Source organism: Apodemus sylvaticus, chromosome 5 (genome assembly GCF_947179515.1).
Source record: "Apodemus sylvaticus chromosome 5, mApoSyl1.1, whole genome shotgun sequence".
NCBI lineage: Eukaryota > Metazoa > Chordata > Mammalia > Rodentia > Muridae > Apodemus > Apodemus sylvaticus.
This window is the reverse complement of record NC_067476.1, coordinates 56,661,247-56,678,020: the sequence shown is the minus strand read 5'-3', so window position 1 is coordinate 56,678,020 and position 16,774 is coordinate 56,661,247. Positions and strand designations below refer to the sequence as shown.

Here is a 16,774-nt window from a genome sequence, read left to right as displayed (position 1 = left end):
TTGTTGAAGACATTTACTGGCCCTTTAATTTGGAAATCTTCACTCTCTTCTATACCTATAATCCTTAGGTTTGGTCTTCTCATTTTGTCCTGGATTTCCTGGATGTTTTGGGTCAGGAGCTTTTTGCATTTTTTCATTTTTGTTGACTGTTGTATCAATGCTTTCTATGGTATCTTCTGCATCTCAGATTCTCTCTTCCATCTCTTGTATTCTGTTGTTGATGCGTGGATCCATGACTCCTGACTTATTTCCGAGGTTTTCTATGTCCTGAGTTGTTTCCCTTTGTGATTTCTTTATTGTTCCTACCTCCATCTTTAGATCCTGGATGGCTTTGTTCAATTCCTTCACCTGTTTTGTTGTGTTTTCCCTTAGTTCCTCCAGCGCTTCTCCCTGTTTACTTGTGTTCTCCTGTATTTCTTTAAGGGAGTTATTTATGTCCTTCTTGAAGTCCTCCATGAAGCCCTCCATCAGCATCATGACCTTGTGATTTTAAATCCAAATCTTACTTTCCTGGTGTGTTGGGGTATCCAGGACCTGCTGTTTGGGGAGAATTGGGTTCGAATGGTGCCATATTGCCTTGATTTCTGTTAGCAATGTTCCTACATTTGCCTTTTACCATCTGGTTATCTCTGGTGTTAGTTGGTCCTGCTGTCACTGGCTGGTGCTTGCCCCTCCTGTGTGTCCTTAGGCCTGTCTCAGCAACCATGGGTGACCTGCTTTCCCCTGGCACATATTGCTGTGGTGCTTCTGAGTTCCTGGGTGCAGGTGGAATCCTGCTGGGGTGTGTCCAAAGCGATCCTCTACTCTGGTGATCCCTGCCTACTATTCTGCCTTAATACACAGTTACAGGAGCACAGGTGGTGGGACCTCATCCCCAAGTATGGGACTCCCTCTACCTGACTCCCTGCAAGGCAGATGACTCCCAGCAGGGTAGGTGCCCAGCTGGCTGGCTGTGTTGTTGCTGAGCTCCTGGGTGCAGGTGGAGTCCTGGCAGGGTGTGTCCCAGGTGATCTTCTACTCTGGTGATCCCTGCCTTCCAATCTGTTACACAGTCACAGGAGCAAAGATGGCAGCTGAGAACCATTCTCTTGTAGTTGTATTTGGGTATATAACTCTGTGGCCCCGATCAACTCTGGGTGCAGGTTGTGCTGGCTGTTTCCTCCACACCGCTGGGTGTATAGCTGGCTTCCTGTGCCACTTGGAGATGGTACGCTGTGGCGGAGGATGTTCTCAATCTGGAGGCAAAAACCAGAAGGCTCCTGCCAGGGGCCTCAGGACAGGATCCTCTGAGCTGCAGGGCAGGTCTCACCTGTGCTGGCTGCCTCCTCTGCACTGGATGCTGAGTGGATATCTGGCTTCCTGCGCCACTTGGAGATTTATGTGGTATTCTTTAAGTCTTCTTAAATCCTGGCAATGAAGTTGTTTGGCTATTGTCTTTTAATTGATTGATATAGCCTATTGCTTATCAAACATTAAATCCCTTAATAACCTAATTTTCATAAAAATCTCGGATATTGTTTTGATATTTGGGTGATAACAATAGTGCGACATCTAACTTCTTAGCATCTATCACCTACACAATTAAAACGCATGCACATGAGAGTACTGTTGGATGACGTTTATCATACTCTTGTGTCCTTCTGTTATGGAACTCTGTTCTCCAGGAATAATCAGTCTTGAGATCAGAGCAACTGTGATGACTCCCACCCACAAGACACCACATGATTAGATTACCAACATTCCCCTAAAGCAGTACCTAAGACACCCCGGGGGGGGGGGTTGCTCACTAGTCAGCACAGGTATCAGCTAGTCAGAATTGGGTATGTGAGGCCCATCCCCTCTGAGGATATATAATCAGTCAATGGTTACATGGGGGTAGTGGGAGACATTTTCTTTGATAGCATAACTGCCTTTAAAGTAATCCACATTCCTGCAGATAACTCTACACCCCTGCTCCAATAAGTAACTCCAGCTGAACTCATTGATCCACCAACCTAAACTTAGGGGGAATCCTCACTTTGATTTATTGAAAGTGCTGCATCTAAAGTCAATAGATATTTACTTACATCTTCCCAGGAGAAGTCATGCAAAAGCTGTTGGCAAAATCTTTACACAACTTTTCAATTATGTGGCCTAGTCAACCATTGTATCATGAATAAATATATCCCCCTGGGGAGGAGGTCTGAACAAAATTAACTTGAACAGCATAATATTTTCTCTTTTTTTCATTCTTTTTTTGCTCAATTTTTGTTCATTATTTTTATACACTCCCTATTTTATTCCTCACCCTTCCAACCCCTGTCCACCCTCTGATTGTTCCACATCCCACCCCTCCTCCCCTCCCCGTCTCCACGTGGATGTCCCTACCCCTCACCCCACCTGACCTCTACTCCCTGGGACCTTCAGTCTGTTGAGGGTTAGGTGCATCATCTCTGAATGAACACAGACCCAGAAGTCCTCTATTATATGTGTTCTAGAAGCCTCATATCAACTGCTGCATGTTGCCTGTTTGGTGGTCCAGTGTTTGAGAGATTCCAGGGGTCCAGATTAATTGAGACTGCTGGTCCTCCTACAGGGTCTCCCTCAGCTTCATTCAGCCTTCCCTAATTCAACAGCAGGAGTCAGCTGCTTCTGTCCATTGGATGGGTACAAATATCTGCATCTGACTCTTTCAGCTGCTTGTTGGGTCTTCTGGAGAACAGTCATGCTAGGTCCCTTTTTTTGTGAACACTCTATAGCCTCAGTAGTAGTGTCAGGTCTTGGGACCTCCCCTTGCCCTGGATTCCACTTTGGGTATGTTGTTGGACCTTCTTTTCTGGGCTCCTCTCCATTTTCATCCCTGTAATTCCTTCAGACAGGAATAATTATGGGTCAGAGTTGTGACTGTGGGATGGCACCCCTATCTTTATTTGAATAATCTCTCCAACATTTTCTGTAACCAGTTGACAGCTGTCAATAATGTTCATTGAGAAACTTCATTTTGTAGGAGGACCTACTTAGTGTCCCAACAATCTACTCTTATTTGAAATACATTGGGGACTTCTTTTGAGAAGGCCACAAACAGTTTTTTCTACCGTTGCAGGGATTTTCTTGTCAACTGGATGACAAAAATTTTGTCATCATACTCACAAGAAAGAGACTCAGACTTCTAAGCTATCCACTGTTTATCTTGGAGGTCTTGGAGCACTGTGCTTTCTTCACGGAGACATGAGTCTGAGAAAGAAAGCATTTGGGGAGACAGGGATGCATACTGGTCCCAAGGACCCACCCAGCAGGTGGGAAGTGGTGTCAAGCTACTTCCAAGTCTTTTGTACAGCACTTGGTGCCTGGTTGCTTCTAAGCCAGGCTGTCAGGACTTGCTTGTGCCATTTGCACCCAGGCATGTCAACCAGTTCAAATTACAGTAGCTTTCTTTCTTTCTTTCTTTCTTTCTTTCTTTCTTTCTTTCTTTCTTTCTTTCTTTCTTTCTTTCTTTCCTTTCTTTCTTTCTTTTCCTTTCTTTCTTTCCTTTCTTTCCTTTCTTTCTTTCTTTCTTTCTTTCTTTCTTTCTTTCTTTCTTTCTTTCTTTCTTTCTTTCTTTCTTTCTTTCTTTCTTTCTTTCTTTCTTTCTTTCTTTCTTTCTTTCTTTCTTTTCTTTCTTTTCCAGAATATCAGCTACTGTTAATTTTCAGTTTTGAACTTTGGTCCTTTTGGAAAATCAGGATGCTTTGTTATGAGAGAGGTTGTGATGTTTTACACTGGAGCCAGAATCAGTCTGAGTTGAAAGAGCCATTGGACATATTAAGACATTGCTCAACTGGGCTATCTGTCTATTCTTTGTTTTCTGGTTTATTTTAGACAATATCATCAAGTTCCTTTAGTGTTCTGGGCAGCATCTCAATTGGGCCTAATTTTGATGATAGTTTTTATTTCCAAGATGATGACAGCTTAAAGAACTAACAGAGCCATTTAGTTTCAGGCTAGCCTAAACCTACTTATAGCCTTCTAAACTACAGAGCACAATGACACGTATTTTTAATGTTTACATTAGGACTGACTCATCTCCATCTTGACAACTGTCATCTGGTATATTTTACAATCCAGTGACACAATGTTCTCTCTCATTGGATGGCAGTTTTAAAAGTGTAATCCTGTCCTGAATAGTTACCCTCTCACCCCTAGGAAACTGTGTTATTTTAACTGCTTTCTAAACTACTTTTTAAAAATATGTCTTTTCTCATGTCATAATAAACAATCACTAATAATATATAAAATAATAACCTATAACTTCATATAGTATTATGAGGTCACATACTATAATAGATTGCTCATTAAATATTCAGGTATTATTTGATTTTTCCTATAAATTCTTAAAAATGAAACTAGTGAATTGAAGAGTATAAAACTTAAAAGTGTTTATTACTAAGTACCCAGTTCTTTTCTATATGTAAGTTATGTTATCATCATCATCATCATCATTTAAACATAGGTAGGTTATTTAAATTGAAAGTAAATAATAATACCTGGGCCAGAGAGATGAGTCAGTAGGCAGCAGTGCTTACTACTGAACAGCAAACCTGACTGATCCCTGGATCCTATGTGGCAGAAGGAAAGATTGAGCTTCTGCATGTTTTCCTCTGACTTCCACAAATGTGCTTTGGCTTATATATTCACACACACACACACACACACACACACACACACACACTACATGTGACTTTCTCATCTGCTAACTTTTTTCTATTTTAGAACATTTTTTACTATTTTAATTACTGTTTTTAAATCAAAATTAGTATTAAAGATCTCTATTTTTATGATGTTTGACAAGAAACAATGGTCAAACACATTTAAAAGTACATTTTATTTTAGGTTGTAGTTAAAAAATGTTTCAGAGCCTTGAATGTTTTAAATGCCTTAAATAAATACTTTAAATAAATGACTTTTTGTTAAATATTAATAGCATCTTCTACATAGAAGCAATAAAACTCAGGAATGTAGTAAAATACATGATGGTGAGAATTATATCAATTTGGAATGAACGTGAAAAATATCAGGAATTTACTATTACAGTAGTTTACACATCAGTTCTATTTGGATGTTGTTTTACAGGTTGTTTCATAGGTTGTTTTCATGGTAAAAGAGGTTTTCAAAATACCATGCTGGAGCGGCCCTTTTTGGAGTTTTAACAATAGATAATACTGACTCTCCTGACCCTGCCCTGGCCTTTGTGCTTTGGGGTCTTGACTTGGTTTTCATCCTCGTTTCTTGGTTCCCGACTGCTTAGCATCTAAATCACAGCTCTTGTGACAATCACTTCCTTATTATATCTGCAGGCCTCCTGGCCTTCCTGGCTGTAGCTTTCCTTCGGGTACTGGTCTTCTCATAGACAATTAAATTCTCCCCTCTAGAGTTTAAAGAGTGCAGTGTGGCACTTAACTCCATAACACAACTGCACACCAACAGTACATCTATGTAGATGACCATGGTACCCATTAAAGCAACTTAAGAATTTATCATTTTTCTGTCTACGACCTTACCAGCACTTGGTTTTCATCTGTGAGGTGGTTCTTCCATTTGTAAATGGTTTCTGCCTTTGAGGTGTATTCAGCGTGAGGAAGATAGATAATAAATGACAACAGGACAGGATGGAAAGGAAGTGCCACTGAGATCAGGAGGACAGAGAGTGACAGAGACAACAGAGATGACGTCAGTGGAACTGAAGGGACTGAGGTCCCCCAATAGCACCTGGCCATCGTGATTGCTCCAAAGCTTCACATTAAAAGTTTTTATGGTGTCTGCTAACCTCTAATGCAATTTGGAAGGCTTACGCACAAGACAACTGGCTCATCTTGTATTCTTCAGCCAGAGCTGACCTTTACCTACACAGACTGCCCCACAGTAACTCTACTCCTGAGTCAGACTGGGTCTTCCAAAATCATGGAGAGGTTTTGATAATATTCTTACTATTCAGAACGCTATATCTTATTTGTGAAAAGATTCAGCAACAAGACGGTACTCTGCAAACATGCTAAGAACAGAGGTAGTAATTTTGTACTTTTCCCAGCCAGAATCTAATTAGGAGGCACGAAGCATTAGGTCTCAAGTTACTGTTTGTGATGTCCTTATTTTCATGCGGTATAGTCTCAAACTTTTCATCAATTCACAATGATTAGTTGTTTCTACAGAGAAAGACAAAATAGAACATGCCAAATAACAAAAATGCTAATTTTTTTATTCAATATATTTTTTATTTACATTTCAAATGATTTCCCCTTTTCTGGACCCCTACTCCCCGAAAGTCCCATCAGCCCCATCCCTCCTCCTGTTTTCCCACCCAACCCTTTCCACTTCCCTGTTCTGGTTTTGCCCTATACTGCTTCACTGAGTCTTTCCAGAACAAGGGGCCACTCCTCCATTCTTCTTGTACCTCATTTGATGTGTGGATTATGTTTTGGGTATTCCAGTTTTCTAGGTTAACACCCACTTATTAGTGAGTGCATACCATGATTCACCTTTTGAGTCTGGGTTACCTCACTTAGTATGATGTTCTCCAGCTCCATCCATTTGCCTAAGAATTTCATGAATTCATTGTTTCTAATGGCTGAATAGTACTCCATTGTGTAGATATACCACATTTTTTTGCATCCACTCTTCTGTTGAGGGATATCTGGGTTATTTCCAGCTTCTGGCAATTATAAATAGGGCTGCTATGAACATAGTGGAACATGTATCCTTATTACATGGTGGGGAATCCTCTGGGTATATGCCCAGGAGTGGTATAGCAGGATCTTCTGGAAGTGAGGTGCCCAGTTTTCGGAGGAACTGCCAGACTGATTTCCAGAGTGGTTGTACCAATTTGCAACCCCACCAGCAGTGGAGAAGTGTTCCTCTTTCTCCACATCCTCGCCAACATCTGCTGTCTCCTGAATTTTTAATCTTAGCCATTCTGACTGGTGTAAGGTGAAATCTCAGGGTTGTTTTGATTTGCATTTCCCTAATGACTAATAAAGAACTCAAGAAGTTAGACTCCAGAAAACCAAATAACCCCATTAAAAAATGGAGTACAGAGTTAAACAAAGAATTTTCACCTGAAGAACTTCGGATGGTGGAGAAGCATCTTAAAAAATGCTAATTTTTTAAAAAGTGTAGAGCTTCATTTCTCAAGCATCTCCTAGACATGAATGTCCAGTGATAAGTTACCATGGTAAGGAGATTATATTATTAGGGTTACTATTGCTGTGATGAAACACCATGCCCAAAAGCAATATGGGGGAAGAAAGGGTTTATTCGGCTTATGTTTCCGCATCACTGTTTATTGTTGAAGGAAGTCAGGGCAGGATCCTGGATGCAGGAGAAGATGCAGAAGCCATGGAGGAGTGCTGCTTACTGGATTTCTCCTCATGGCTTGCTCAGCCGGCTTTCTTTTAGAACCTGGGACTACCAGCCCAGGGATGGCACCACCCACTATAGGCTGGGCTGTTCCCCCTTAAATCACTAATAAAGAAAATGCCCTGCATCCCTGGTTCTCAACCTTCCTAATGCTGCAACACTTTAATACAGGTCTTCATGTTGTGGTGACTCCCCTCCAAGTATAAAATTATTTTGTTGCTACTTCATAACTGTAATTTATTCTCATGTTGTGAATCATAATGTAAATATCTGATCTGCAGATATCTGACTTGAAACCCCCATAAGGGGTTGTAACCCATAGCTTGGGAACCACTATCCTATAGACTTCTTCTTATCCTACAGCTCAGTCTTCTAGAGGCATTTTCTCAATGGAGGTTCCCTTCTCTCAGAGGAGTATGACATGTGCCAACTGGACGTAGAACTAGTCAGCACAGAGATGTTTGTGAGCTGAAATTAAATGACTACTTACTAATTGATGAACCAACGGAAGCGATTTCCTTTTGATTCCTAGAGAGCTTGGTGATCTAGTGACTGTAGTTTCAATGTATTATTTATTTTAGACTTTGTGTCACTGTTAGATTCTTTATTTCACAACTCCATAAAGTATCTGAAAAATAGTGTAGTGGAAATGTGGAAATATGCTTTGGTTTAGTTTTTGGTGAGGTTCACAGGTGTTATGAAAGGAACATAGACTGGTCCATTAAGCCTTTAAGGAAAATATGACATACATGTGACCAGTGAATTTGTCCTGAAAACCCTGAAGTATTGAGTCTTTTTCCTACAGCTCCCAGAGACCTTGGATTTAAATAAACCCCCAATTCAATGGATTTTGATACTGCCTAACAGTCAGAAGTCAGATTCCTGGAGTAATCTTACTCACCACTATTTAGTATTTTATTGCTCTGGGTGAAGCTAGGGCATCAGTTTCCCAAAGGGTCCCAGGTAGCTGCAGTACTCAGGTGAGTTGCCAGGCTGTTCTCTTGCTATGCACAGAAGAAAGTATCCAAAGGGACATGGGCACAGGGGGAAAGTTCCTGAACAGAACACCAATAGCTTATGCTCTAAGATCAAGAATTGACAAATGGGATCTCATAAAATTACAAAGTTTCTGTAAGGCAAAGGACACTGTCAAAAGGACAAAACGGCAACCAACAACTTGGGAAAAGATCTTCACCAACCCTACATCCGATAAAGGGCTAATATCCAATATATACAAAGAACTCAAGAAGTTAGACCCCAGGGTACCAAATAACACTATTAAAAATGGGGTACAGATCTAAAAAAAGAATTTTTACCTGAAGAAATTCAGATGGCCGAGAAGCACCTTAAGAAATGCTCAACATCATTAGTCATTAGGGAAATGCAAATCAAAAAAACCCTGAGATTTGCACCAGTCAGAATGGCTAAGGTTAAAAACTCAGGAGACAGCAGGTGTTGGCGAGGATGTGGAGAAAGAGGAACACTCCTTCACTGCTGGTGGGATTGTAAGATGGTACAACCACTATGGAAATCAGTCTGGCGGTTCTTAAGAAAACTGGACATGACACTTCCGGAGGACCCTGCTATACCTCTCCTGGGCATATACCCAGAGGATTCCCCAGCATGCAACAAGGACACATGCTCCACTATGTTCATAGCAGCCTTATTTATAATAGCCAGAAGCTGGAAAGAACCCAGATATCCCTCAATGGAGGAATGGATACAGAAAATGTGGTATATATACACAATGGAGTACTATTCAGCAATTAAAAACAATGAATTCAAGAATTTTTTAGGCAAATGGTTGGAACTGGAAAATATCATCCTAAGCAAGGTAACACAATCACAAAAGAATACACATGGAATGCAATCATTGATAAGCGGATATTAATTAGCCCTGAAGCTCTGAATACTGAAGATACAATTAGCATATCAAATGATTCCCATGAAGAAGGAAGAAGAGGGCCCTAATCCTGGAAAGGCTTGATCCAGCATTGTAGGGGAGTACCAGGACAGAGAAAAGGGAGGGGGAAAGATAGGAGAATGGATGGAGAGAAGAGGACTTATGGGAAAAATGGGGAGAAGGGAACTGGGAAAGGGGAAAGCTTTTGGAATGTAAACAAAGAATATAGAAAATAAAAATATTAAAAAAAAGAAAGTATCCAAAGAGTGAAGAAACATCATGTACACATAAATTTGCTATAATGAACGAGCACAATCTTTTAGACGCAAATTCAGTGAAAATCCCCCTGGGATTAATAAAGTATTCTGTAATCACGTGCTTCCTCAGCTTCTGGCCCTGACCATCATAAGGGCCATTATGTGGATGTTAGACCTGGCAGGTTCGCCCTGGATTTGACGGCACATGCGTGGAGCTGAGAATGTTGTCTATAAAATCATCCTTACAGAAGACGTGGTGGTTAAGACTCTTTCTTGGTGTAATGATGGAGCATAGAAAATGTTCCCGTAGAGTGCAGAGGATGGGGACTCAATGCTCACAGATAAGCAAAAGAGAGCTGCTCTTAAGCGGCTCATGAGTCTTTGCCATGAGTCTGAGACCCGCCTGACTCCAGCACTGTTTAAGGGAAGCCCTTGAGTGCTTTCTCTTAGATAATGGGAACAAGGAATGGATGCTCTTTGGCTTTAAGCCTTTGTGTTTGTTTCTTTTCTCTCCCAAATGACAAAACTATCTGGCAAAGCATCCTAAAAGGAGGGAAGGCTATGCTGGATTAGAGCCACAGTTTCCAGCTGTGGCGCAGTGGATTCTGGTCCCTTGGTGAGGTTGATCATCTCAGTGGCTAGCGCATCTGGTACAGGAGAGAGGGCTTTCTCACCAAGATGTTTAAGGAAGGGGAGGACAAGAAGCCAACAGTGGATCAAATTTAGATTTTGGAGTCATGTCTCTGGTGGTCCACTTCCTCCAAATAGCTAGAACCTTCTAAAGCAGTGGTTCTCAATCTCTGGTTCATGACTCCCTGCAAATGACCCTTTAGCGGGGGTTGGAGGGGGCGTCGCCTAAGACCATTTGAAAACACAGATATTTACATTACAATTCAGTAGCAAAATTCCAGTTATGCAGTAGCAATGAAAATAATTTTATGGTTATAAGTCACCACAACATGAGGAACTATATCACAACATTAAGAAGGCTGAGAACCACTGTTCTAAAATTTCTCCAAAAGGCATGACCTGCTGGAGACCAAGCACTCAGCACAGGAAGGAGCCTGTGGGGGGGAAGGGGGAACGCTTCATCTTCATATGGTAACAGCCTTTTTATATGCTCTTAAAAACATGTTCTCAGGGCTGCTGGTATGCAGAGATGTGATGAACGACCACTCTTTTCCAAGGACATGAAGGCTTAGACTGCAGAGGCTTCGATTCCACAGCCCCAGTGAATCTTGAGGGTAGGAGCCTATTTTCTGGGTGTGCTGTAGCACCAGGCTGAACCAAAGATCTTATAGAAGGTCTTAAGTCACAAATCTTCAGGATTACGCTTTTTTAGGCAGGGGCAGTGCAGTTCTGCTATTTTGCTGAAAGAAAATGGTTTGGGGCCTTTTTTTTTTTTAAATGTTAGAAATCTTAGCTGAGTATCACATTAAAAAAGAAGAGGTCTGCCCAAAAGGCACCTAGAACCTTCTGCTTATGAAGTAGTTATACTTAAAATACTTGATAAGAAAAATATTATGACATGAAAATTCTTGAAGCCAGAAGGTCTATCACAATCCTACAAACTCATTCCAGATTTTAACAACCTTATTAAGGGAAACTTTGCCTGAAGTTATTAGATGCCCCTGTGATAGATCAGTTCTTGTTCCTCTGTCCTCAGGGAGAGGAACATAAATTGAGTACCATTGCCCTTGTTAAGTTGCGCCAGAGTCCTCTAGGCATTTGCTAGGTTCCTGCTCAGGTTTGTATTTTTAGAAGCAAATAAGTTCAAGGTCATGTGCTCCGGACCTTCTTGGTGCTGATCCTGCTTCCTCCTTTTCTGGCTGTTCATGAAACTCTGCTTCAGACAGAAAGCTATTAGGCAACATTTTCATTCTTACTAAAATAGTCTTTACTTTCTCTTTCAATTTTTTTCAACTAAAATAACACACACACACACAGACAGATAGACACACACACACACACACACACACACACACACACTCTTTAGGGACAACCCCGACATGTAGATAACCCACAGTCAACTAAACTTTAAGATGTGCACAATGAAATGCACATTCCCCACCTCTGAACCTGTTCTCACTTAGTGAATCTCCTCGATACTCACCTATGTTCCTGAAGAAGAAACAAGGAACCATGGGGGGTGTAGGGGAGTGTTCAAGTTCCTTATCTTTTACAGTTTCATCAATTCACAAAAATCCTAGTGATTCTGTGTTCTAAATGCGTTTTAACTCAGTCCATTTTCTACACCATATGCTACTGAGTCTCTTCCTTCCAACTCATTCTTTAAATGCAGCCAAAGCTGGCTTTTGAAAATGAAGACTTAGTCACACCACAACCCACCTTCTTAAAACCCTCTGGAATACTCTCCACACCCCCTGGATGCATGTGTGTATACACTATCCATCTTTTTGGATACACATTCTGTGGTGTGTGTGTGTGTGTGTGTGTGTGTGCGCATGGGTGCAGAAGGCAGAGTCAACCTCAGTCGTCATTCTTCAGGAGGCAGCCACCTTAGTTTTTAAAAAAAATTATTAAAATATTTCTTACAAAATGTATTTATTATGTTTTTCCTCTCCCAAAGACAAAAAGTATGAAAATCAAAACAAATTTAAAAAGAAAAGAAAATCAATAAGACCAAAAAAAATAAAAAATTAAAAAAAAGGCACCAATGTCCATGTCTCCGTGTCGACTATTCTCATGTGGCCTTGAATGCTTTGGAGATGGGTTTGGCCTAGGCCTGGTAGTTGGGCTTTGGTAGAAAAGAAACTTTTCTGCAGAGATGCAAGTCTGCTATCACAAAGGTTAAACACACAAAGGTCAGCACAGACAAGCCACATCTGTTCCAGGGAGACCTGTGTGTGTCTCTCACAGGCTGCCGCCCCGATCCACAGCACCAGGCTGCACCTCTTCTCCTTTCCCACCATTCTTCAGGATTTCCCCATCAACCCGCTCTCTGGTTTCACTCTTTAATATTTAGCAGTTCTCTTATTCACTGGAATTGGAGATTTAAAAATGGAAATGTTTAGTATTGACCGATTCCGGTTGGGATGGGTTGGAAGGCAGGCACTTTGAAAACCTTTTCACGAGTCATCAGAGAGGAGACCATCCCATACAGTGGCCAGAAGAGGCTCCCTACCTTGCATTGATTTACTGACCCTCTTTGTTCTCTTCCTATGTGGGCCTCATGTCTGTCTCAGTCTCCTCTGCCCCAGGAAATGGTATTCCCACCTTCACTTTTCTCAGATTAAAACTCAAGGCTCAAACTTTTAAACTATTTTCTCTATTTCATTACCCCCCACCCCAAGAAGTATTGTTGTCTTGCCTTCTAATCTCTCTGTTTATGGCTGTAACTCTCCTGCCCTTTCCCTGGCCCAGAGCACCTTCAGGCTTTATCTCAAAACTTCCTCCCAGGGTAGCTACTAGTCCAGCCCCGTATCAGCTACAAAAAGTTCTTAATTTTTAAAAATAAATGTAAATAGTTAAAGAAGAATAGATCATTCATCTCTATGATCTTAACATTATACTCCATTTGTTTTATAGACTTCTTACACGAGTGAGTTGGAGACATTTTTACTACATAGCATTAGTTAAGTATATTTTCATAAAATACAATTTTATTTTAGATAGTTCTTATAGTGGAAACACAGCATTGTTTACTATTATGTCTGCAATTTAGAGAAGTGAAAAACAAATTTGAAGATTAAACCTCAGCTTAGAATTTCTCTACTACTTAAAATTAAATTTATCATTTTATTTTAGGTGTATTAGTATTTTACCTGCACATATGTGCCCTATATGTACCTTCTGGACACAAGCACGGATGTTGGATCCCCTGGACTTGGAGTTGCAGATAGTGTGAGCCACCATGTGGGTGTTGGGAACTGAACCTAGGTCATCTGCAATAATCTTAATAATAATAATAATAATAATAATAATAATCTTAATCTTAATACAATAATCTTAATGACAGAGCCCTTTCTCTAGTCCCAAGAATTTGCAATACTGTGACAGACTTCAAGGAGGACTTCCGTCTCTATGTTCTTCCTCCTGGGATCTGGAAGTCAGTGTTGTGAACAGTAGTATCTCTCAGGCTCACAGCTTCTCTAGGGTGTGTAGAGAGCTGCCATCGATAGATCTAGATGAAGGGAAGAGCCGCTTTCTAAAAGCTAAACCCTGACTAAGCTTCTGCAAAGTTCTATATATGAATTAACAATCTTCGCCTTTAACCTTCATTACGAGGACAAATAGAGGAGCTATTTGGTCATATATCGTAGTAATGAAATTAAATCCCCTTAAGGGAAAGGTAAACAAAAGGAAACTGCTCTCCCATAATGTCTAGCTGCACCTCGGAGACTCCTAAGAGAGCCTGGGTGACAACCCAGCTCAACTCACCACAATATGGAATTCAGTCTCAAAAACTCCCAAATACAGCAGCTGTCAAATTTTACCTCAAAGGTTAAATTTTTATATTAGGAGGGAAGGTCTGTCTCAGTCGTGGGACTGACGCGGTGTTTTCTCCTCCTCTCAGATGGATCGCAGGAGAAGACAGAGACAATGAGGGGCACAGTCAGAGCTTCCAAAGCAGGCCAATAGCTCTGCAGGGCCTATATCCTAGTGGTTGAAATAACAAAACCCAGCAAAGGCCAACTGCAGGAGTGTCAGAGGCTTGCCTGACCAGGCAGCTCCGTGCTGGACTCTCTTTGGATGAGCATTTGGTTGGTGAAAGGTCTAATGAGAGTGGAGAGTGAGACTGTGAGGAGGACCGGCCTAGGAGGACTCCACTGTAGAGCAAGGGTGTGTGTGATCAGTCCACACTGACAGTGTATGAAAAAGCCACAGAGACCCTCTTAACTTGCATGCTAATTAAAAATAAACAATGAAATTAAAAATAAAATAAAAAACATAGAAAGACAAAAATAACATCCCAATAATCTTAATAGAAAAACCATTAAAATAATAAATATTATTAAATATAATTATGTGATTATGAAATGCACTATATAATATATAAAATGTGATACATTATATAAAATGTATATTATATAAATATTATGTATGATATTATACAATGTAAAATAAAATAGGAATAAAAGTAGAAAAGAAAAAGAAAACCACCACCAGATTATAATGCAGGCTCATGAACAAAACCCTTGACAACTTTCTTACCATTGTGACAAAGAACAGCCTGGGAACCAGCCTGGAGACTGTATGACAGGTGACTGCATGTCCACATTGTCCTGGGGTAGCTGGTTCTCCAGAAAAGCTGAAGCAATGTCAGGCCTTGTAGAGGATGCCCACATCGACAGAGTCCAGCCTCCTTATACACCCAGACACGGTTCCTCTCCAGAGAATCATTTTCTCACTTCCTAGCTGTTTTTTACAAAGAAGTAAAACTCTTTCACGAAGCGTCTCTTTATAGAGGTTCTCTATGGCTATTTCCTATCTTTTCTGTAGATAACCACAGCACACAGTCGATGTTTGTTTTTCTCATCAACACTTATATATCTTTGCTCCGTATTTGAATCTGTAAATGATACTTATGCAGTCATTAAACATTTGTCACATTATACACATGCCTTTGGATTGCAGCTTGCTTGTTTCCATTACTATGTTTTTAAAAGCTTCTTCAAATTAGATTTGTTTATTTGCTTTTATGTCGAGGGTTTTGCCTTTATGCGTGTGCACCACTTTTATGCCTGGTGCCTATGGAGGTCATAGGATCCCCTAGATCTGGAGTTACAGACAATTGTGAGCCAATATGTGGGGGCTGAGAAGCAAACCCAGGTCTTCTGTAAGAGCAACAAGTTCTTTTAACAGCTCTGCCAGTCACCACCACCATGGTTTTGCTTTTTGTTCACAGTGAAGCAAACAGCTCTAGTTTAATCAAACACTGCAGTATTGATATAGCGTGTGTCACGTCACGAGCTCCTACTTGGCTTGTTCATTTTACTATTGGTCATCAGTCTCATGCCTGGGCAGGTGACTCTGGGGTGTGCAGAATGCAGCCAGGAGCAAGCCAGTTAAGCAGCCAGGAGCTAGTTAAGCAGCCAGGAGCTAGTTAAGCAGCACTCCTTCTTGGCCTCTGCTTCAGTTCTTGCCCCAGGTTCCTGCCTTGAGTTCCTGCCCTGTCTCATCTCCATGATGGAGTGTGACCTGAGAACATAAACTGAAATGAGACCCTTTCTCCCCAAGTTGTTTTTTTGGTCATGGTGTTTCATCACACCAGTAAAAACACAAACGAGACCCACGTCTTGAGGGGCTTGTCTTGTCAGTGCCAGTTGCCTCGAGCCCTTGTGAAAATCAATAGCTCTAGATGGTCGGAGGGAGCTGAATGTGGTTATGTGTTTTAAGGGCTTTAACATGCGGCTGTGGATAGTTAGACAAACCTCACTCTAGCCCTGGGCTTGAAACAGCAAACTAAGTGCATCTTATCTCTCACCTTCCCGGAAGCACGTTCAGTTCCTACTGCCCCCTCAGCAGCCAGCCCTGCTCCTTCTCTCCCTCCCTCTTTTCTGTCCTTCATTTCTTCCTTCTTTATTTACCTCTGTTTTACTTGTAGTTCAAAAATATTATATCCACCTTCCCAGATATCCTAGCGTATACAACTTGAAATTAAGGATACTCTCTTAAATAACTCCAATAGCAAGAGCAGCATCCCAGCAGCAAAGCGTCCATGGAGGCTGTGACCTAACCTTGTTCAGCTTTGTCCCTAACACATCCAGCGAAGAGACACACGTTTCCTTTGGATTTCATACCTCTTTTCAATGGCCACGGCTTTGAATTTACTGTTGACATTATTTGAAGAATCCAGACGGGGGTTTCTGATGGAATAACTGCTTGTCAGCTTCTCTGTCTGTCTCCCCACTTCTCTCTTTCCCCCTCTTTCTATGGGCACATCTATATGTGTGTATGTGCAGGGGAGTGCCCCTGTTTTTGTGTGGATGTGGGTCAAAGGTCAACCTCAACATCAGGTGTCACTCCATGGGTCCACGTGTCTCTTCCTTCCCAGGACCTGGGGTCACCGACACACACAGCTGTGCCTGGCTTTTTATGGCATGCCAGGGATTGAACACATGTCTTGATGGTTGTATGGCAAGTGTTTCCCAAGTAAGTCATCTGCCCAGATCTTGTTTCCTAGTTCTCTTTTCCTAGATTATGAATTTTGCTATCCATTTGATATAAACACCCCTTGTTCTTAGGGCCATGTATCCTTCCCAAGGCATCATGTCGGGAGATG

General features: G+C 41.2%; 1 protein-coding gene across 1 annotated transcript in view; it reads left to right on the top strand.

Moving 5' to 3' along the window:
• Pde11a (phosphodiesterase 11A) overlaps positions 1-16,774 on the top strand; it is a 373,525-nt gene that overhangs the window by 32,537 nt on the left and 324,214 nt on the right. The window lies entirely within an intron of this gene.